Consider the following 23232-nt stretch of genomic DNA (forward strand, 5'->3'; position numbering starts at 1 on the left):
TCACTTCACACAATGACCATGGCTGGGCCAGGCTGAAGCCAGGAGCTTTATCTGGGTTTCCCATATGAGTGGCAGAGGCCCAAGGACATGGGCCATATTCCTTAGCTTTTCCAGGCCATTAGCAGGGAACTAGACTGGAAGTCAAGAAGCTGAGACACAAGCTGATGTGCATACAGGATACTAGTTTGGCAGGTGGCAGCTTTACATGCTATGCCACAATGCCAGCCCTAGCATATATATTTTAAACTCTATCCTTAATAAGCTCATTACCATCTCTTTTGGATTACAAAGAAGTTTTTCATGTCTGTGTACAAGCCCAGACTAGTGCTGAAGCAAAGGACCTTGTGGGGATGAAGAAAACTGAGTGACACAAGAATACAATAGCCATGTTTATTCTCTTGCTAAGCAGCAGCTCCTGGCCTTGGGCTGGCCTTTCGCTAGCCATTGATGTCATTTGGGGAGTGAACCAGCAGGTAACTGAGGTGTTAGGTTGGGTAACTGGGGCAGCCCCTTCTGAAGAGCTGCTGCCTATTGAGCTGGTTCTGAATGAATGAGTAGATCCCAATCACGCAAGGATACCAAGGGGAGAATGTTAGAGACTCTAGACTAAAGGTTGGGAGTAAACTTGGCATTTTAAGAAAGTTCGGGCTATCGGATACTTAATTATGTAACATTTGTGGTTTTTCTGTGAAGACTGTATTAAAGCATCTTCAGATCATTGCAATGTTTACAAGACACCATTTTTAATCACAATTTTCTGAGGTACGGGGGATTTTTGTCTTTGTTCACTGAACCACTCTTTTGGAACCTTGAAGTAAATTTCAATGTGGTAATGTAAGTAATGATGCAATGAGTTACTTGATCCTTAAGGGATGTAAACAAGATGTCATACGAGAAAATAATTCAGCATGGTTAACATTATGTTAAATGTAAAATCATTTTTAATCTTTTAAAATTAGAAAGTCATATTTAGAGAGAAGGAGAGACAGAGAGGAAGAGCTTTGATCCACTGGTTCACTTCCCAAGTGACCACAGCAGCCAGAGCTGCTCCTGATCCAAAGTCAGGAGTCGGGAGCTTCTTCCAGGTCTCCGACGCGGGTACAGGGTCCCAAGGCTTTGGACTGTCCTCTATGGCTTTTCCAAGCCACAAGCAGGGAGCTGGATGGGAAGTAGAGCAGCCAGGATATGATGCCCATATAGGATCCTAGTGCATTCAAGGTGAGGGCTTTAGTCACTGGGCTCTTGAGCCTAGTCTTAGCCCTTAAAAATATAGCCTAGGGCCTGGTACAGTGGCCTAGCAGTTAAAGTTCTCACCCTGAACGCGCTGGGATCCCAAATGGGCACCGGTTCTAATCTTGGCAGCTTCACTTCCCATCCAGCTCCCTGCTTGTGGCCTGGGAAGGCAGGTGAGGACGGCACAAAGCCATGGGACCCTGCACCTGTGTAGGAGACCTGGAAGGAGCTCCTGGCTCCTGGCTTCGGATCAGCACAGCACCAGTCATTGCGCTCACTTGGGGAGTGAATCATTGGACGGAAGATTTTCCTCTCTATCTCTCCTCTTCTCTGTATATCTGACTTTCCAATAAAAATAAAAAATCTTAAAAAAACATATAGTGTTAATAATGCCAATTGCATATTTTGAGTTGTAGTGTGTCAAGAACTTTACTTATTGAAATATTGTTTCATTTAGTTAAATGCCCAAATAAGTTTTTCAATAACTTCACAGGAAAATGCAAAAGGAATACTAAGCAATTACAAACCATGTGTGTTACAACACTTGGCTTGTAAGTGAAAAACAAAAACCTGAAAAAGTGAATACTTACCCATTACAAGACTAACATATAAACTGAACGTTGAACAAGACCACAGGACAACCTCATGGGGGACACCTTATAAAGTTTAAACTTAAGTTATCCTAAAGACAATGCAGCAAATATAACTCTAATGGAATTTAAAAATAGGGCCCTGCACAGTAGCGTATTAGCTAAAGTCCTCGCCTTGCATGGATCGTGATCCCATATGGATGCTGGTTTGTGTCCCAGCTGCTCCACTTCCCATCCAGCTCCCTGCTTGTGATTTGGGAGGGAAGTTAAGGCCACTCCAAAGCCTTGGAACCCTCCCTGTACCTGTGTGGGAGTGTCCCTAAGGCTCATCCATGTCATAGCATGCATTTCATTTTTCTGTTAACATCATTCCACTGTGTAGATACAATTTGTTTATTCGTTCAACTGTGGACCACTACATTCTTTATCAGAAATTTAACAAACAGTCCATGTTTGTCTAATGAAAACTTGAAATCATAAACTCCATGATGTCCAATTAAATCCCATATCCAGTTATTATATATAACAGCCTTTTACCATTTTATCTTGGGTTGCCGCTTTGTTACAGTGGCCTTTCTAGCTATCTGTTTCGTTTTAGTATTACCAATTTTTATAATTTTGTCACTACATATAATCTTTGACTCCAACTTGTACATCTCCTAACTATATTAACTGTGTTCTTGTAGCAAGACTACAGAATTTCTGGGTAAATGCACCAACTGTACTAAATTGAAAATTGGTCCCTTACAGCCACATCTTAATCCCCCAAATCTGTGAATCTTACATCACATGACAGAAGATTCCTTTGCAAATGGGATAAGGATTTTGAGATGGGGGCTCTTGTGGCACAGTGGGTTAAGCCACTACTTCAGTTCCCTCTTAATACCTTTGGAAGGTAAAAGTACTTGGGTTCCTGCCCTGCATGTGGAAGACTCGTATGGACCCAATGTTCATGGCTCTTGCCTCCCTTCCCTGCGCCACTCACTTTGCCTTTCAAATATTTTTTTTAAAAATAGATTTTGACATGGACAAGATATCTCAAGAGAGTAAGAAGGATAGTAGCAGGTGGAATGAAAGACATCAAGGGTCAAGAGCCACGAACCAAAAATCAAAAGGAGCCTTTGGAAAACCAAAAGTAAGACCATGAGTGTTCTTTAGAGTCTCTAGAAGGAATGAAAATCCTGATGACACGTGAATTCCCTATTAATCTTACATTTATGATCTCAACACTAGGAAAAAAGTTTTGTTTTAAAATACTGTTAGTGCTAGTTTGTGACAGAGCAACAGGAAACTAATATACTCCACTTCTGAAATGCAATTTTAAATAACACTAAAGTTCTGCAGCTACATAGATCATAAATACCTGCCTTGGTATTAAGTGTATGTATACATATATATATATGAATATTTAACAAATGAGCTTCATGTACAGTCTAAATGAAAATAGATAAAATCTATTAAGGAATGAGACATGAACAAAGTTCTGTCTATTTTGGCAGTGAATAAATCTCTTAGTAATTACAAAGTCTTAATTTTCAGGCAAGTTGAAACATTAGCCCTTTTTGGACTCCTTAAAAGTCTTGTGCATACTCTTATTTCCATGACATTATGTTTCAAAATCATGGCCAACCTCATGTTCTCCACCCAAGTCTTCCTGTGACCAGAGACAACACAGGATGTGCAAACTTGGTGCGCCTCTCCAGAATTTTCTTCGGACTTACAGATGAGAAGAGAGGGTATTGCATTTTTTACAGAATGAAAAAAAAATGCAGTTTACTCAAAAGCATTTTTTTTTAAATGCTTAAGATGTGTCTGCTTATGAAACCAAAGTCCCAAACTCCTTTTTTTTCTGATTTTTTTCTAAACTATCTACTAAGTCCAAGGGTTCTTGTGCTTTAGTCAGTTTAGGGGTCACCATCAGTGTCTTTTTTAAATACAAGAGTTTTCTTGGCACTCTTTTTTTTTTTTTTTTTTACAACCTCAAGCAGCTGCTCCTCTGTATGTCATGTTTCCTTCCTGCCCTTGGGAGTGACATTAAAAAGCAATCATTTCCGCTACCCAAACGTGCACCTTCTGAGTCCCAAGTCATGCTACCAAAATAGTCCATTAAACTATGCTTTTCTGCTTGGTTACATCACCATGAATCAGTCTCTTCTCCAGACTGTGTTGATGACTTTTCCTCACCTTGACCAATGCCACTCTAAACAAGTTTCCCTCTGAGGCATTAGGAGGGGCTGAGGAAATCCTATAGGAGAACAATGATAGGAAACTGACACAGTCATTAAGAAGTCTGGAAAAATTAAGTTAGAAGAAAGTGGGACTCGGCTTATTGACATTTTTGGAATAAGAAAAAATTGCAACAAGGGATGGCTTTAGGAAGGCAAATAAAACTTAAAATAAGCAGGACTGTATGTAAAGCCGATAGAATTAAAGGCCAATAATTTTGAGACATAAGGATATTAGTAAATGACTTTCTAAGGGAGAGATAATAGCATTGCAATTCATGTGGGGCTCTGGTTTCTTTTTGTTATTGAAGACAAAGATCTTCCGGGGCTTGGGACCTATTGAAAGCCAATGTCTCAGCATATATTTGATTCACTGAATTAGGGAGTTAGAGAAAGGAAAGGCTTGTTTTCCTTAAACATCTGTAGGGAAATATATTGTTAAATATTTATAGATTTAGTAAGCAGTCCACAATCACAAAGTTAGCAAATCCCAACACAATGTATTTATTTATCTTACTTTGAAAAAATGACCTCATTCATGGTGTGATACAACAGGAAGCATTTTTTATTTAGTTTCAAGGAAATTCATCAATGATTATTTTGACCTCATCTCTATCAGATGCCTACATCTAAAGGCACTTAAGGAAATGACTAATAATGGAGGAAAATCCTTTATGAATGATTGGCTGGGGCAGGTGACTAGCTTATGTCCAAGTTCCTCTTTGTTTTACAAACAGTCTTTTATGTGTGTGTTGATTTCAAACTATTAAAGATTGGAGATGCTTTCATGAAGCAACATTATCTTCACAAAGAATAATTCAATGTTGTACATCAGAGAAAGTAACTTTGTGGACTTTTGGAGTTGGGAGAAACCTTTATCACATCATTAGAACACTGTCATAATAGTGTTAGGAAGTTATGGCTTAGAGCAGATAAATGAATTATCTGAAATCACAGCACCAAAATAATAATTAAACAAGAAACCCAAATACCAGATTTCCTGACCTCCAATCCAGGGCCACCACAGAAAACTTTGTTTATCGATTAATTGTTATTTTTATTCATCTTTCAACTCTATCAAATGTTGCTTCACTTACTAGCCTAACCTATGGGAAAGCATGTTTTATGAGGCAGGAGAGAGGATTTGAGACAAAGTTGACCTGTGGTTACTCTGGAATGCATCTGGACTTTCTCAAGAAACATGAACATTCCAGGGAATAGATAAGGGACATCCCAAGCTTGGTAGGCTTTGGAACGACTTTGTTTACCTTGTAGCATTTGGGATGACTCGTAGGGTTACCTAAAGGGCAAGAAGGTGGTGAAGTCCAAAGTGGCTGCTATTATGTTAACCTGGATCTCTACTCTTCCTTTAGAGTAAGAGTAAAGGATTAAGGTCATGTGATTTTGCAAGATGCCTTGAATCAAAAAACCTTTGCTAGAGATGGTTACTGTAGTCACACTAAATTTCCTGCAGTAGTTCCTTGCAGGAATTTCTTTATAAGTAAAATGAAGTGTATCATTTATACACATTATATTGTCCTTGGCTCTCCACTCTGAGGTGAAATTTATTGTATAGTATGTATTTTATTAGCTGGATCTATTCCTTTTATAAAGCTTCATGTTTAGTGCTTAAAATTTATTATTGTCTTAGATTTCCACTGAGGAAAGAGGTCATTGAAACTGCTACAGCCCAGGTTTTCTGTTCATTCAAAGAGAGGTTTAAACTTACATGAATTTCATTTACAAAGAACTGTTCAGGTTGTGTACTTATTGACAAATACAAATTTTAACTGAATTTAGAGGTAGCAACTTGAGTTACAAATTGACCGTTTAGGCATACTACAAGTTAGGCATATATTACTAAAAAACTCACCTGCTTCAGATGAAATGCTCAGCTTATGCCTGACCGAATTATGAAAAATAACTTGTATTCTTATGCAAATGAACTTGCACAGGTGAGTAGGAAGTTGGCAGGTGTGCCAAACAGGGCCAAGATGCTTTCTATCCATCTTTCTGAAGCTCAACTGCTCACTTCCTTGATACCCCACTTCTTTCTAGCAGAAGTTCCTATTGAAGAGATCTATAGCATAATCCCCCATAGTAACTTTTTCCAAATCACTCTCTTCACAAACTCACCCGATTTGAATGCCCAAAAGTGAGGCCCCAGTTCTGAGTGCTTCAAAGCAAAGTACCTGAGGTTTTTTGATATAACTCCTATAGGAGGGCTCTGACGCCAGAATTTCAAAGGATGTGTAATTACGCTAAACGAGTCTCTAGATGAGCTTGTTCTGAAATTTGTCACCCGAAAAATATCTTACAAGACACAAGACACTCAGTTTTCTGTGGGACAAATTATTTAGAATTATATCAAAATAGAAACTACATTTTATTTACTGAAAATTACACAGTCTGGTGAAAGTTCAGATCGACTAATATCAGTACAGATAAGAATGTTTAACCTCCTGTTTGGCATGGCAAGAAAGCACATGTCAAACAACAAATTATTTATGTTATTTGTTCATGGCTAAGTCATTTTACAGAGATTAGAAAGTCTTTCAATTGAAAAGAAGGACGTCTGGAATGCAATCTTGTTTTCTTTGGGAATTTGATCTACCTTGCTTCTTTGGGCTTTTATGAAGCTTTCTGGGCCAGCTTTGTACTTTCCCTGGGGGTTCTCAGCTAGTCTGATGGCTAAACAGAAATAATTCCCACAGTTACATCTCCTTCCTCAAACTCTCCACGGATGACGTGGGATATCCATTTGGTTTTCTAACAAGCAAATTAAATTTAGTATACCAGGATAGAATTTTTTATTTCTTATATACTCAACCTCTCCATCCCAGGAACCCTTTCTTTTCTAGTTTTTCCCATTTCACTGATTCATTTTAAACTCTCATGAACAAGTTCAATCTAATTCCTTGCCATTGACCTTGATTGACCATATCTCAATTGTAATTTTCTGGTAGTGGTCATGTTAGTCTTTTGGCTTCCATTCTTATACAAAGCAGCCAGATTATTTTTCTTATTGCATCCCAGTTGATTGATAGTATTTCCTATAAAAAGATCATTTGAAAAAATCTACAGGTACTGTTTCCATTCAAATGTGTTAAAGACTAATGTTGGTAAGATGTTTAAAGAAGCTATATTAAACATAAGGGAAGTCATGATAGCAAGCATTTAAAAGTATTATGGGATGTAATCTTTGGAAGTGATTAAGCAAAGAAAAGTGGTACAGGATTAAGCCATCATTTGGGACATGCTCATTCCATATAGAATAGAGTGCCAATTTGAGTCTCAATTGCTCCACTTCTGAGCTGCCTTACTGCTAATGTATCCTGGGAAACAGCAGATAATTGCCAAGTAGTTGGATTCCTGCCACCCATGTGGGACACGAAGATGGAGTTCCTAGCTCTTGGCATCAGCCTGGCTCAACCCTGGTTGTTGCAGGTAATTAGAGTTGAATCAACAGAAACTAGGTTTTTCCCTCCAATGCTCTTTCATGTAGTTAAACAAGTAAACAGTTTTTTAAAGGTAAACACAAGAACTGATGTTGTAGCACAGTTTTTGAGAAGTAAATAGAGAACTAGTTGGTGGATAAATTTGAAAGATCTTATAGGTTGTGTAAAATAGAAAAGGTTGAAAAGGAGTTTTGTACTAGCACAAATCAGCAATGCAGCAAAAAAGCACAGCCTCCAGGTAGAGAAAGATCCCCCTTAAATACTTAGTAGGGAGGTCAAGTCACTATTACAAACATCCCAGCTGAAGCTGGAGGTTTGATAGTTATTACTTAATAATGTTCGCTGTTAGATAACTGGATGAGATTGCCTTGGGAAGCCACCGATTTCTACCTGGTAGATAAATGAAAACTAATTTGGACATTGAGAAGCAATTGTTACTGATGAAAAATCTAGTAGATTATGGGACGACAGAGTAAGAAAAAAGTATTTGAAGAATGCAGCATCAAGTATTGAGTGGTCAAATTAGAAACAATTTTAAAATGTACCTCCCCCCAGCCTTTCTTAGATCTAGCAATAGAGGATCACAGATTATTTGGATGAAAATGATATCAGTGAGGTAGATTTTAATTTAGAAGCTTCTCACTATTCCAAATGGTAAGAAACTTTAGTATATTTTATATCCTTAAACATAAATGTTATGACTCACACATTCAGAAATACCTTTGGGAAGGTCTCAAAGCCACCTTTGTGTACCCTGGAGATGGTTTAGCTAGGTAACACCTGATAACATTTCTCATCTTACCCTTCTTTTACTTTCTCTTGAAAAAAGTGGTTTCAATAGATTAGTAAACTTATTGCAGAAGATTGACTCAACATTCCATATGGCATGGATTTACATTTGTGTGCAGCAAAGTATTTTGTATGACTGAAATAATTTCCTTATTAGAAAACGTCATCTTCCGTGATAACCATACAAATTGAGAAATTTCTGGAATTATTTAAATCAATCAAACAAATTCATATTGGGTCAACTAGATGGAATTTAAACAAGGATGTCAAATGTTTTTGAAGCACTTTGAATAATTCCAGAAAATATAGAAATTTTAACCCTATTTTTGAGTGTGACTTTTTGGTGCTTAAACTGCTTGATATTAAAGATCACGTTCCTGCAATTACATTGGTGTATCACTGTACGCTTAAATAGTAACCCTGATAATAAGACGTTGGACTTTATGCTAGGTATATGCTTGCAATGAAGGAATCTCAACTGAACTTGAACTGTAGTTATGCAGCAAGGTGGAGGAATCCACTATGGGGGGAGGGGTATGGTAGGGGTGAGGGGTATCCCCAGTGCCTATAAAACTGTATCACATAATACAATGTTAATAACAATAAAAAAAATAGTAACCCTGAAAGTGTTTTTAACTAGTTCAACAATTACATGAAGATACTACCTTAAGTAATTTCTGTAAGTTGTACTCATAGTAAATGGAATCAGAATAAAAATGAAAATTTGACTCATAATTTTATCTTATAGTGTTGAATTTAGGAATATTTAGGTTTATATTCCTATATAGTTTATGAACTATGTCCTAAGCGGAATCAGGTGGATCTCTCACATTTACAAATAGCTTGATTTAAAGCAACATAAAAAGGGAAATAAAGACTATGGAGCTAGAATTTTAGATCATTTTGCTGAAAACCTACAACATAGTTTATCACCTCTAAGAAATTTATGTAACCATTTGCTTTTATATGAAGTACAATTTCCATAGATACACAAATCTTAAATGTGCAACTCAATGACATTCTCATTTGAATGTAGGTATAATCACCTTGGTCAATGACAGAACATCTTCCTCATCCTGAAGGCACTCACAGTTCCCTGACAAGTAAGTATCACTCTAACTTCTACTTTAGTTTTGCTTATTTTTCAACTTCGTGTAAATGGCATTAGGTTATTTATGTATGATCACTTTTACTTAGCACTGAGAGCTATCCATTCTTTTTCTAATAGGTGTGCAGATTTTTCTTTCATCCTCATTTCACTATTATATAAACACATCACCACACATCTTTGCAGGGTAGGTAGCACACAAGTGTTTTCTCAATTTTTTTTTGATGTCTCTTAACTAGCATTGTTTCTTTTGCTGTCTTGAAGCCTTTGATATAATCCCATTGGGCCAGCTTTGCTTTCACTGCCACTGGTGTGGATGGTCACTTCTTGGAGAGAAATATAAAGCAATGTCTTGAAGTACTTCCCTTACATTTTCTTTCAGCTACTTCACAGTCTCCACTCTTAAATTTAGGTCTTTGATGCATTCTGAGTTGATGTTTGTTTTTATGATGCCGGGATCTAATTTCATTTCCTTTGTATGTACCTCCATATATATATATATATATATATATATATATATATATATATATATATATATATCCATTTAGGAGCTACAAATGCTTTACAACTTATTTTATATGAGTGAAATATACATTTTTATGGCTGTCTCCCATATTCCTGATTATTTATTCAGTGATGCATTAAACCTTTGACTATAATGCAAATGTAGAAATCTTGCTTCAAAAATACAGCTAAGGGGATTTAAGATGGCTAAACAGGGAACAGCTATGTTAACTTCAGCTGCCCTTGAATATAACAAGAAAAGAAGAATTGCATGTCCAGGGGTTTAACTGATAGTTATGCAGTGGATAAGCAAAAAAAAAAAAAAAAACCAGTAAAAACTCCAAGAGATGATGGGGATGCTGCTTCCTGCGCTGGCTGGCATTACTGTATAACCAAACACCTGGTAAGAGTCATCGCCTTCTTGAGTCAAGGTAGGAAGCGGTGACTGTGTGGCTCACCAGCTGAAGCTGCACAGGGAGAATCCTGCAGTCACCCATGACTTACACTCTAGTTGGAGAGGTGACTTGGGTCTGAGCCATGCCCTGGTTCCACACTGCCTCCCTTCCAACCCCCTGACTAAACTGTGAAATGTTACGTTGCACATCTGTATTCTGCTGCTGCCTGAAGTAACCGTGGTCACAGTCAAGTCAATTTGGTAGAGGTAGAGGACTGGTCTATGGCATCAGGCCACGATAGAAGTTATTTTTGGCATTAGATCACTGTGTGAGCTAGGGAGTTCACTTAGTTCCTGAGGCTAGCACAGCAGCAGTCCATAAAAAGCCTTCTACCACCTTGGCCAATCTGGGAAATGATCCCTTTGTACTCTCTAACACTAAGACTGATCATTAGTTCCATTTTTCTTACCCCCACTGGAATCTTCCTGGTGGACTGAGGAAAAAAATCTGCATTACAGATTTCTGGACTTTTATGTGCCCTAGCAAAATCTACTCTATACCCTGCAATTACCTTATAGGACTGGAGCAGGAATTAGTTCACAACACCTCAGCCCAGAACTAGGAGGCATTATAAGCTGCCATAGCAGCAGCTACAGGTCCTAGCATATCCTAAGCAAGGGTCCATTCCCATGATACCATTCTATGACCACAGCACTTGTTCCCCTCAGCCCCATCTTGCTCAGGTTTGCCAGTGGGACAAGGGGGCAACTGGCATCCTTCTCTCCTTCAGTTCCAAAGTAAGGTTTTAGCTATTACAGTCCCCAGGATGACTAATCCTAAAGTCAGTGATGATGCACCCTAGAAAACACATACTCACTTCAAACTTCTGTCCCTACCAACTGCAGAATATTTTAACACTTAAATAAACAATTGACATTGCTTAACCTACCCCCTAAAGAAGGGATGATCATACCAGATGTGCAGGCATCAATGCAGGGACACAAATATGAAGGCAGCAAGGTAGCATGAGGCTTCCAAAATTTTTTTAAAAATGGTTCTTGAGAATTAGCTCCAGAACTAAAAAAAAAACTCCATGAAATGCCAGAAACTGTTTACCAAATAGTGGTTGAAAGGAAACTCAATGCAAGAGGATAAAGATAGACAAAAGAAATGAAACAGAAATAGAATGCAGAAACACAACACAGGTATAGATAAATTACAAAGATGAGGTCCAAGAATGACACAAATGAGAATCTTACTAGGGAAATAAAAACCATTAAGAACTTGAAAGACATGTCAGAGACAGAAATATCCATCAATGAAATTTTAAATGTACATCTGGGAGTCTTAACAGTGGCATAAGCAAGTGGAGGAAAGAATTTACGACCTCAGAGAAAATACTTTTGAAACAACCCTATTCAAAAAAAACAGTCAAAACCACTGAAGGAAGTCTATGTGAAATGTAGGATGCTATTAAATGATTAAATAGATTATAGGCAGTCCTAAAAGAGATAAGGGAAACAGACATTGGGACCCAGTTACATGATATAATTGAAATTTTTTCAGGTCTTGAAAGAGACATGGACATCCAGGTACCAGAAGCTGCAGACCTCCCAGGAGACTCAACAAAGAGAGGTCTCCACCAGAGTCATCTCTGGGGCAGTCAATATCCCACATGGATATGGGTTGGAGTCCCGGCAGTCCACTTCTCACTCGGCTTCCAGTAAGTGACCTGGGAAAAGCAGCAGAGGATGGTCCAAGGAACTGAGTTCCTGCACTCACACGGAAACCTGGATGAAGTGCCTGGCTCCTGGCTTCTGCTGGGCCATGCCTTTACTGTTAGAAACATCTGGGTAGTGGTCCAACAGACACATTTATCTGTCTAGTTATCGCCCTCTTTCTGTAGCTGATATTCAAATACATTAAATACTTAAACAACAGCATCATTATGGCATACTGTAATTAGATTTTCAAAAATTAAGGGCAAGCAAGAACTCCTAAAAATAGTAAGAGAAAGCTGTCTGTATAAATAAAAGGAAAGCCCACCAGATCAGGATCAGACTTCTCTGCACAAATGCTGTGAGTAAACAGGGTGGGATGATATATTTAAAGTATTAAATGAAAAAAAAAAACAATATAATATTGTATCCAGCATAGTTAGACTTTAAAAGTGAAAGAGCATGGTGGAGGTATTTTCCAGATAAGCAAAAACATCCCCATGATCAGACTAACCATACAAGAAATTGTGAAGGGAGTCCTGTGTTGCAGGTACACAGCATGAGAACACATGACAACAGCAAATTCACTAACACAGCTGGTGTAATCAATATCCAGTCAGCAAAAAGACTAGTCTTAGTTCTTGTCTGTCAATACTAGCTTTGAAAGTAAATTTATTCCATTATCCAGCCAAACGGCTTAGTTTGCCTGGATGAATAGAAAATTTCCCTATATGCTGCTTACAAAGATACAAAGACTGGAAGGGAAGGGATTGAAAAAGATAAACCAGGAAAATGAAAACCAAAAAGCAGCAGTAGCCATCCTATATCAAACAGACTTTAGATCAAAACCTGTCAAAAGAGACACAGGAAATTGTATTTTGATAAAGGCTCACTCCAGTAAGAACACAGAACAATCAAATATACTTCCCCCAAAACACAGGAATACCCAGATAGGTACAGCAACTATTAGACCTAACGGGACAGAATCTCTGGTACCAAAATAGTGAGTAAGTATCTTCAACATCCCACTCTCATTGACGGACAGATAATCTAGACAAAATCAGTGGATACTCTGGAGTTGAAACATACTATAGAGCACATGAACCCAAGGACACTTTACTAGAAGCTACAGAAAACATGTTGTTTTCATCAGTGCATGGGACATTTTCTAGAGAGACCATATAGTAGAGCACAAATCAAGTTTCAGCAAACGTTTTAAACAATTGAACCCATTCCATGTATCTTCTCAGAACACAAAGCAAGAAGACTGGAAGTCACAAGAAGAATAAAACTGAAATGCAGGGACATTAAACAACTTGCTACTGAAGAAATTAAAGAGGAAATAAACTTTCTTGAAGAATGAAAAAATGAAATCCTGTGGGACACAACATATTGACAGGTAAGTCCACGGTTAAATGCTGACATTAAGAAAAAAAAAAGTATTGAAGATCTAATATTGCTTCTCAAAGCCCTTAAAGAACAAAACAAGCTCAAAGTTATGAGGTGAAAAATTAGAGCAGAAGTAAGTAAAATTGAAACTAAATATTTTAGAAGATTTTTCCTGTTAGATAAAGCTTAAGCTATGTTTTATTCAAAAACAATGTTTTAATTTTATTTTAAATAGTTTATGAACTATCCCAAAATAGGATACATTCCTTCCAAACTTTTGTTGATGCCAGTTTCACTTTGATATCAAGACCAAAGATATGACATAAATTGAAAACTACAGACACACATCCTTGATGAACATAGATAAAAAGATTCTAAAAGAAAAAATACTAGCAAATGAAATCTGAAACCATCTAATAAAAGATCATACGTCATGATCAAGTGGTATTTATACTCAGAAATGCAAGGGGGAAGGTAACATATGCAAATCCATAACCAGTAAAATCACATCACTGGAATGAAGAGAATGTGTGATCATCTCAATCCATGTAGAGAAGGCATTTTCTAAGATTCAGCATTCATTCATGGTAAAAAAAAATACTCAAATGTAAATATAAAAGGATCATAGGTCAAAATTTTCACCTAGGCTATGTGAAAAATCAATAGTCAATATCATACAGAATGGGGGAAAGTGAAAGCATAGCCACTCAGATCTGGAAAAAGACAAGGATGTGTCCACTCTTCCCAATTGTATTCATTATAGTTCTGAAAGCATTAGCAGGAACAATCACAGAGGATAAAGAAATAAAAGGCATTGAATTTGGGGAAGTCAAAACTTCCAGGTTTTCAGATAATGTAATGATTTCATCATGAAAAAAACTAAATGTAACTAAAATGCTGTTAGCAAAGTTGCTGTTTACAAGGTAAAAATCTAAAAATCACTTTACACATGCTAATGATGAATTCGCTGAAAGGGAAATCAAGTAAAAAATAGTCAATGATCATTAGCCAAGACCAAAAAAAAAAAAAATCCTACTGAAGGTATCAAAATACTTGAATTCAAAGCACAGTTCAAAACTGTAACTAGGACAGCATGTTACTGGCATAAAAACTCAAGTATAGGGCTAGGAGCAATGGCTTAATAGGCTAATCCCCCCTTCAAACTCTGGGATCCCAAATGGGTGCTGGTTTGTGTCCCAGTTGCTCTGCTTCCCACCTAGCTCTCTGCTATGACTTAGGAAAGCAGTAGGTGATGGCCCAAGTTCTTGGGACCCTGTACCCATGTGGGAATCCCTAAAGAAGCTCCTGGCTTTGGATCAGCTTAGTTCCGGTCATTGTGGGCTCTTTGGGTAACATACCAGTGGATAAGCCTCGGACTCTCCACACAGCTCCACAAATCTGCCTTTCCAATAAAAATTTTAAAAAATCTTTGCTAAAAAATCCTTTGGATCAATGGAACCAAATAATAAAAATAAGCATGATTAATGAACAGTGCTGGCAAAACTGAATGTATGTAGAAGAATGAAAGTAGATCCATACCTCTTAGCCTACACAAAAATCAACTCAAGATGGATCAACAACCTCAATTTAAGACTTGACAGTATTACGTCACTGGAAGAAAATGCAAGGGAAACACTGTGAGACAATGATGTAAGTGATGATCTCCTGGTTGACATCTCCCTGCCTCCCAACACACACAACTCACACATTGTGTCGTCATCTAATTCTTACAGCAACCTTTAAAGGTAAGTGCTATCATTAAGTCCATTTCAGGAAAGGAAACTGAGGTTTACAAAGAAAGGTTCTTTAATTTGCATAAGATCTAACTGCCAATAAGTGGTGAGGGTTAAAAAAAAAATAGCCAACCTGTGTGCTTGACTGCAAAGCCAGTGTTTTATTGTCTAATTCAATCTGAGATGTTCATAATTATACTTATCAGAGTTCAGAGTATAATTCCCTTATGCTTTCAAGTAGATGCCTAAGTGGTAGACAATTGCATTTCATCAGCAGTTTTCTGAAGGAATCTACTGGGGACTTTGATGTCTTAGACAATTCCTTTAAGGCTATGAATATGCCTCCATTATTTCATGAGAAATGGTTGCACAATAGGAAAACTCTCTAAGGAAATCACCCATTTTAGTGATGGGATCAGTTGAACCTTGTTGTGGTAATTATATACTTTTAAAATCCATGTAACTTAGAAGATTAGATCATGACATATGTATTGCTACCTAGAACTTTTGCTGCTATATATTCAGCTTCTAAGAAAGACCAGGAGAAACAGGAAATCTGAGAAGTATCAGGAGGAAGGTATTGACTCTGGCATTTAGGTTTATTTCCTGACTTTGTGAATTAAAAAATCCAGCTACTCTTAGTTATATGCTCAAGTATGGTCTTTAATTGTGGATGGTCCTACTTTGAATCTCATAAATGTCCTTTTATTAACCATCTAATAAATATTTGGAGAGTAGGAAAGGAAGAAAAGACTACAATACTTAGAAATTTTAAAAGTCAATGTTCTGTTTTCTTATTCTTATTTTCAAAGATTTTTGATCAATAGGCAGATAATCAAGAAAGTGTTTATGTTTTTAACTGATGCCTTAAAAGTCCTTTTTTAGAATTTGTTTTAGTAAAAGCAATAACTTTCACTGGTGTTATGGTTTGTAAAATATTCTACATATAAAGGTTGTCCCAAATGAATCTACAAAGAGCAAAGAAATTGGGAAAATTACATTTTCTAATATCAGATTACTTATTTTGCCTTTGTCATTTACTGTCTGTGGGAACATAAGGCTTAATGTCTTTTTGCTTCAATTTCTATAACTGGAAAATACATATATACTATCAATTTAAATAAAATTTCTAATTCATTTAAATCTCAATTTCATAATCATCCTTGTTCTCAACCTTTTTGAACATTTTAAATGGAAGTTATATTTTCTCTTTACATTGTATATTTCAATAAAATAAACCTTTTAAATAAATATATTTAGTTGACTTAGTAGTTTCTAATAGAAATGAGTACAACATTTCTCAGCACAGATGAGTGCACTATAGAGATGATCTTTCCTTTGGGGAAAGGACCACAGGGTCAGGTTTTAAATTTCAGCAGCTTGATTAATGTAAGATTTCATTATTTGACTAACAGTATGAATTTTTTTTTTAATTTCTCTGTTTTATACCCACAGCCATAAGCCTATAGTTAATACTCCAAAGCATATTCTGATTGACATTTTTGGGAAAATATAATAACAAATATGGAAAGATATGATAGCATCATATTAAATACTAGGGTTTTCTTCCAGCTAAATTAATACAGAGTATATAACTTGATTCATTCTTTCACACATAAATGGGGTAGAGATAGTTACTTGTTCGTATCAGTTCAGAAAAGCTGTTTTAATATTCATCTTAAAGTACGTGACAGGACAAAGTACAAGATAGGCAAAACCACTAGTATGTAAATATAAAACTCCTGTTTTTTTAACCAGGGATAATGAACATATACTCAGCAAGCTACACAGAAAACTTGCAATGCATAAATATCTATGTATTTATACAAATAAGTATATGTAATCTATAATCTATATAATGTTCTAGGCACTGGAAGTTACCTATGTTGTGTAATTGTGTGTACATGAAATAGCTCCTTTTTCAATAAAGATTGAAATATATATATCATTTATAAATCAAAATAAAGTAATGCTTTTTTACAAAAGTAACAAATTGTTCTGCTTTGTCTGTCCAGTGAAATTCACTTAAATTATGCTAATATATTTCAAGCCAAATTTCCATAATCTCATTTTGAATTGTAGCAACATGAGATAGCAGTAAAAAAATATGAGGTAAGCTTTCACTTGAGGAAAATCCAAATAATAAAGGGCACAATAAATCAAATACTTCAGTGATGGAATAACAATACACCCAGGTCAGAAGTAGATTATTCTGAGTCTAATCTGAAAAAAAAGAGGAATGTAATTTTGAGTTTCCTTGGAAAGATATTGGATGACTCAAAGATAAAAGGAATAAATGGCTAATAAAATGGTTTAAAGACATTCCTGAAGATCAAAGAATTGTTGCTAAACAAAAATTTGATCAAAGAATGAATCAGAAACTTAAAAGCTAAATTTTACTTAAAGTACATATGGGCTTAACTTTTTTGAAATGTGTGGTATGATCACAACTTAAATGGGTGGGCTCAAGTATCTGGATGCTTGAGTGTGAGTACTAGACCCACTTAGGAATTCAACTTCCTTGTAATGTGCATTCTGGGAAATGGCAGATGATAGTCCAAGTACTTGGAACCCTGCCACACATCTCTGGCTATTGCAAGTACTTGGGGAGACTAAACTATGGGTTGTGAGCTTGTTCAGTCTGTATCTCCCATTTCTGAAGTAAAGTGTTACATATTTATTTTCTTCAAAGAGATGAGTCACACATCTGACTTGGTCTCTACTACCACATGCCTTCTTTGTAGTCTGGAGTTACACTGAACTCATTTATCCACATAATGCAAATCACCAACACCTGCTCTGCCTCTCAATGCAAGGATTGAAGGTACAGATGAAAAAAAAAATGTATACTGTGAACTTAACACATTTGGCAAATGTTACATCATGAATAATAGGTTAATTAAGCAGCACCATGTTTGAAAAATGCATTTCTGGTTGTGATTCAAACACATGAAAACTAATTGTGTCTCTTCAGAAAAATGTTTATGTTCTTCATTATCTATTGTTGTATTTTCTGTCAGCTGTGAATATATGTATCAGCCTTTTTGCTTCCTTAACTGAAATATCTGAGAAAAGGAAGGGAAGTAGTTCTGTCCTAGCTATCAGTATGGAAGTTCATTGTCCAGGGTAAGGCAGCCTCATTAATTCAGGCATCTGGAAAAGCCAGAGGCTATCAGAGGGGGCAAGCACATGCTAGCCCAGCCAGCAGAAACAGAGAAAGAGATAGACTGAAGTCAGCTTAAATGAGCACTCCTCTTGACATGAACCCCCTCCAAAAGCCACGCCCTCAATGATTATGCCCACTGCTCAGATTTCAATCTTAATTCATCAATTGTTAGCACGTAACCTTGAGATTTAAACATATACACTAATTTGAGCAGCCAAAACCTATTCAAAGCAGAGCGCTATGTAAAAAGCCACTTCAAAACCTGCTAGTTTAATTTGTTTCCTCATAATTTTATGGTTCAACATTCTTTGATGCCACTGAGGACACCTGGTAATTTATCTAGGTTTAGATGGTATGAGATGACCTCACTTGTGCTTCTGATGGTTGCTATTGGCTGTCAGCTGATTGGTCTAGGAATCTGAGATTTCTGCTTGCTCCACAGTGGTTTTCTCCTTCAGTGGCTAGGCCATGCTTCTTGAAACAGATGTTACCACAGTGTTCTAAGACTCTCTTTGAATCAGAACTCAGATCGTGTTTATTGCATTCTATTGGTCAACTAATGTTAGGCCAGCTAACATTTACATTTGGAAAATGGATTTTTACCTTTTCTAATGGAGAAAATGTCAAAGGAGCATGCCCACAGGATGCACCATTCCCCACAAAAGAAACACAAGTGATCTAGGAATGTATGAACAGTGTTCAATATCACTAGCCATTAGATAACCAGAAATCAAAAGCAGACTGATATGTCACGTCCATCAGAATGGTGATTATCCAAAAAGACAGTAATATGACAGGGTGTGGAGAAAAGAAAATTCATATACAATACTGGTAGAATGTGAGGAAAGCAATATAGAGATTTCTTTAAAAATAGCGTGTGTTTAGGGTGGGGGCCCTGTGGCATAGTAAGTAAAGCTGCCACCCGTCATGCTGGAATCCCATGTCCTGCTGATTTTCATGAAGTGGGAATTAGATATTTGTCTTCCTTAAGGTGCACAGGTACTCTTTCAAACTGAACAGAGGATATACAGAGCTGCCTTTGGTATTTAGTGGCCCATCTGTTGAATACAAAAAATCAAACCTAAATTTTCCTATAGGAGAATTTATGGGTTCTTAGTGTTTTATAATGTAAATACCAATGATCTTGTAGATTTTTAGTCCTTATTTGTCAAGTTCCATTTGCAAACATTTTAATGCAGACTGAATTTCCCACACCCAGATAATATCTGACAATGTTTAAAAATCAATAATGCACTTCAGGAAATAAAGATTCCAAGTTAGAATTTTGCATCACACAAGTGAATAATATCAGAAAAATTCACTTACAATTGGGTTGTAAAGCAAGCTACGGTCCCGCTGAGCTGTATCCTGCTGCTGTTTGTGAAAAGCTTCAGTGTTACCTGCAGCACCAAATATAGCTGGAACACAGCCTGTACCATCTCCCACAAGGGCTTCTGAATCTCTAGTCGTACTGACCTCCAAACATTCATTGTTAGCAGAACAGTTGGTGAGAATCTGAAAAAAATAAAATATTGTGGATCAAATTGAGTGGGCTTATTTTTGTTTTGTGTTGTCAAGCTCTAACAGAAAGCACTTAGTGACCATCTGCTTCTTTGCTTTTTATTAAGGAAAATTATGCACTATTGTAATTCCGCATTGTAGAAGCCCATAGGCATTATAAGGGAAGATGTATTTTTGCATAATTCATGAAACTTTTATAACAAACTATTCTTTATACTGAATGTTCTGTTAGTATTTTGATCAATCATACAACATGCACATTAAAAAAAAACAAGAAGTATGGAATAATTTCCTACAGATTAGATGGTAATCTCTTTACTTGTAAAATACTGCATAGCAAAATATAACAATCTCCAATGTACTGACTGAATTGTCTGCTGAACTACAATGTTTTTAGTAAATACTCATGAAAGGGAAGGCGTCATAATCTGTGTTTTCATTTTGTATCTTCAATATATCCCTGGTGCTAACATTAATAGAAGAGGATTTGGTCAGTGGAGACCAAAAAGAAAGAAAAAAAAAACAAAACAGAAATCAGGAAACTTTAACATCTTCTTTCAAGGAGAAAATAAAACTTTGCAAAGAAAACAATGAAGTTTATCTGATTATAATTGTCACAAAATTACCAAAATAAACATATCCAAACTTCTGCTACATAACAGATGGTGCAGACGCTGTCCATGGTCCTGCTATTGCTCCACCCACCACTCCTTCACACCTCTACTGGCCCACAGTTCCCAATTATTTTATCAGGTTAGTGTTAACTACCGTGGGCTAACACCTGAATTCTTTGAGAAGTGCCCTAGGTTGATGGAAGGCACTGCATCAGAAGATTCTTGGAACTCAAAACTGATGATTCAAGTTGCAATGGCTCAGTCCTTTTGCCTTTAGGCAGGGAGAAACTATAATACAATCCAAGCTCCAGAACCCCCAACAATATAAGTCTCTTTTTGAAAGCTCATAATTGTTTAACTTGCCGGTACCTTATCTTGCTCTCCATACATCCTTAGAGATTTCTGTAAGAATGGTTACTTTATCCTTGGGATAATTTTAAATTTTTAATAACAAAATCATATTTTCAGAACTATCAGTTTATCTTGATGTGGCCAAAAATGCATCCATAGTCATTCACTGACATGTATATGTTGCTTGCTATTCTTTGGGTTTATTTATAGGTATATTCATCAAATAGAAAAAAAATACAATTTCTATAAAGGGAAAAGCTAAATGCTGATGCTGCTCACTTTGTTTAATAAGTGAGCTGAGTACAGTGGATGAAAACAGGATTTGGAACCAGAAAAACTTCAGTGGTAATAATCCTGGCTCAATCATTATCTGAGTGATGTTGTTAAACCACAAATTTAGTTAACTGCCAACTAATTTTACTTAAAATTTGGATAACCGCAACAATTCCCTTTCATTTCTGTGACTACTCGAATCATGATAGTGTACACTAAATGCTTGGACAAGTGTGTGTCTGAGTTCATCATTCATCCTGTTTCCAGTTCATTAGGTAGGGTGTTACTGATGGTGGTGCCTCTTTCAGAAGCATTCTAACAGGGTCTGCATCATCTGAACTGCTGTGTACACATGAATATCGTTGGTGGATCCAGGCACTCCTAAAGATAAAACAGAGGAGAAATGGTAGTGCAGAAACCCCCTAGCTGTAGAAGTTCTATGTCAAAGAGAAAAGCTGCACATAATTAGCATGCAAATAAATTTGTCATTCAGTCAAGTTTTGTATCATGAAACTAATACAGATAAAAAGTAGACAGTAGCAGCAACATTAAATATTGGCAGACTTGACCTATACTACAGATTTGGTGTCTTTTAAAAGGCAATAGTTTTCATTGCTACATGATGACAATTGGCTACAATAAGTTAGGAGTCTTCTCTAGGAGGAATATTTTCCCACCAATTATGCAGTTTCAGGATGACTACATCATTTATTGTCAAAACCAGGGAATTGGGTCAGCCATTTGGCCTGCACTGCCTTAATAGCTACAATGCCAGTTAAGATGCCTGTATTCCACAGCAGAGTGCCCAGTTCAAGTCCTGGTTTCCCCTCCTGATGCACATATCCTGAGAGGCAGAAGCCAGAGCACAAGATGGTGGGATCCCTGCCACCCAAGGGAGAAATGCAGATTGAGTCTCCAGTTCTCTGCCGTACCCCCTGACCCAGTGAGGACAACACTCCCCACGTCTTTGTTTTCTCATCTGTCTCCCTCTCTCCTCACCTCCTAAATTAAAAAAAAAAATGCATGCAAAAAATAAACAAGATACTTTGAGAATGTTAGGGTAATATCAATAGTGATGTTAAAACAGCATGGATGATTCAAACCTTGTCCCCTCCAATTGGAATAAACACCATAACCAAGTCCTTCCTCTCCTTATTACTCCTGCCCATCAGATATAACCTGATTTGGACCTGTAGGTGCCATAAGGGTCTTTTGAAGAGCATCTTTTGTTGTTGTTGTTAAATATAATAATTCATTCAGGATTTTGGCTTCTGTATCCTAAGAGATTTCTTATTAAGTAAAAAAGATGCAAAACCTCTAATATGTCTGATGATTAGTCATCTTCCTTTCTTTCTTCTATGGTATTTCTCTAAATGTTGCTCCCTGTAATTACTGCCCAGGATTTATCTGCATCAACAGAACCTATGTGTTATATTTATATAAAACTACCATTGAAGCACACATAGCTAAATGATCTTTAAATATTTACTCTTTTGAAAGACAAAGTTACAGAAAGGGAAGGTGACAGAGGTCTTCCATTTCCTAATTTACCCCGCAAAGCTTACAAGGCCAAGGGATGACACAGAGTATCCAAATAGTTGCATGTTTCACTACAGATGGGGATGAAAATATTTCACAACCAAAAATTTTTCACAGCTAAATTTTTTTCATACAGACGAGCATAAGCAATGTAACGAGAAAAAAATAACATAGTTTTAATATCCTTGAGATGTTCACAATTTCACAAGTTGACCAGACTTTTGGGTTTTCTGGGGGCGGGAGGGAGGGACACATTTACCGTGCATGGTGAAACATCTTTTGCAAGAAGCAATTGGTGATGAGGAACCACCTGGTTATATCTTTTCTCTGGTTTTCTATATGTGCACATATCTTATCTACATGTGTATGACAGAGTTGGAGACGTGAAACTACTAGCTTGAGAGAGAAGCAATGCAAATATATTTGGAATGGGCAGCAGGCTTTGCAATCTGTTGTGCTGGAGTTTTAGGGACTTACCAAAGACACTGTTTATTATTGCAGAACGTTTTGTTTCCCAGGAGCAGAGATGATTAACCAAAAGAAATGCAACAGTAAAACATACACAGATGATACAGCAAAATAAAGCCCAGCACTGTAAACCACAATTGGCTCAATATATTTGCTTG

At 36.8% G+C, this 23232-nt stretch overlaps 1 long non-coding RNA gene across 2 annotated transcripts in view; it reads left to right on the forward strand.

Annotated features, from left to right (window-relative positions):
- Window positions 1-23232, forward strand: part of LOC121157062 — a 196391-nt gene that overhangs the window by 160967 nt on the left and 12192 nt on the right. The window contains exons 3-5 of one of the 2 annotated variants that reach the window (XR_005883980.1): window positions 9332-9398; window positions 11869-12025; window positions 13271-13419. This is a non-coding gene — a long non-coding RNA (uncharacterized LOC121157062). Of the gene's footprint in view, window positions 1-9331; window positions 9399-11868; window positions 12026-13270; window positions 13563-23232 lie in introns of those variants that run through there. The other variant, XR_005883979.1, reaches the window with a different exon arrangement.

Source organism: Ochotona curzoniae, unplaced genomic scaffold (assembly GCF_017591425.1).
Source record: "Ochotona curzoniae isolate NIBS_2020 unplaced genomic scaffold, NIBS_Ocur_1.0 contig_1014, whole genome shotgun sequence".
In the NCBI taxonomy this organism is placed as follows: Eukaryota; Metazoa; Chordata; class Mammalia; order Lagomorpha; family Ochotonidae; genus Ochotona; species Ochotona curzoniae.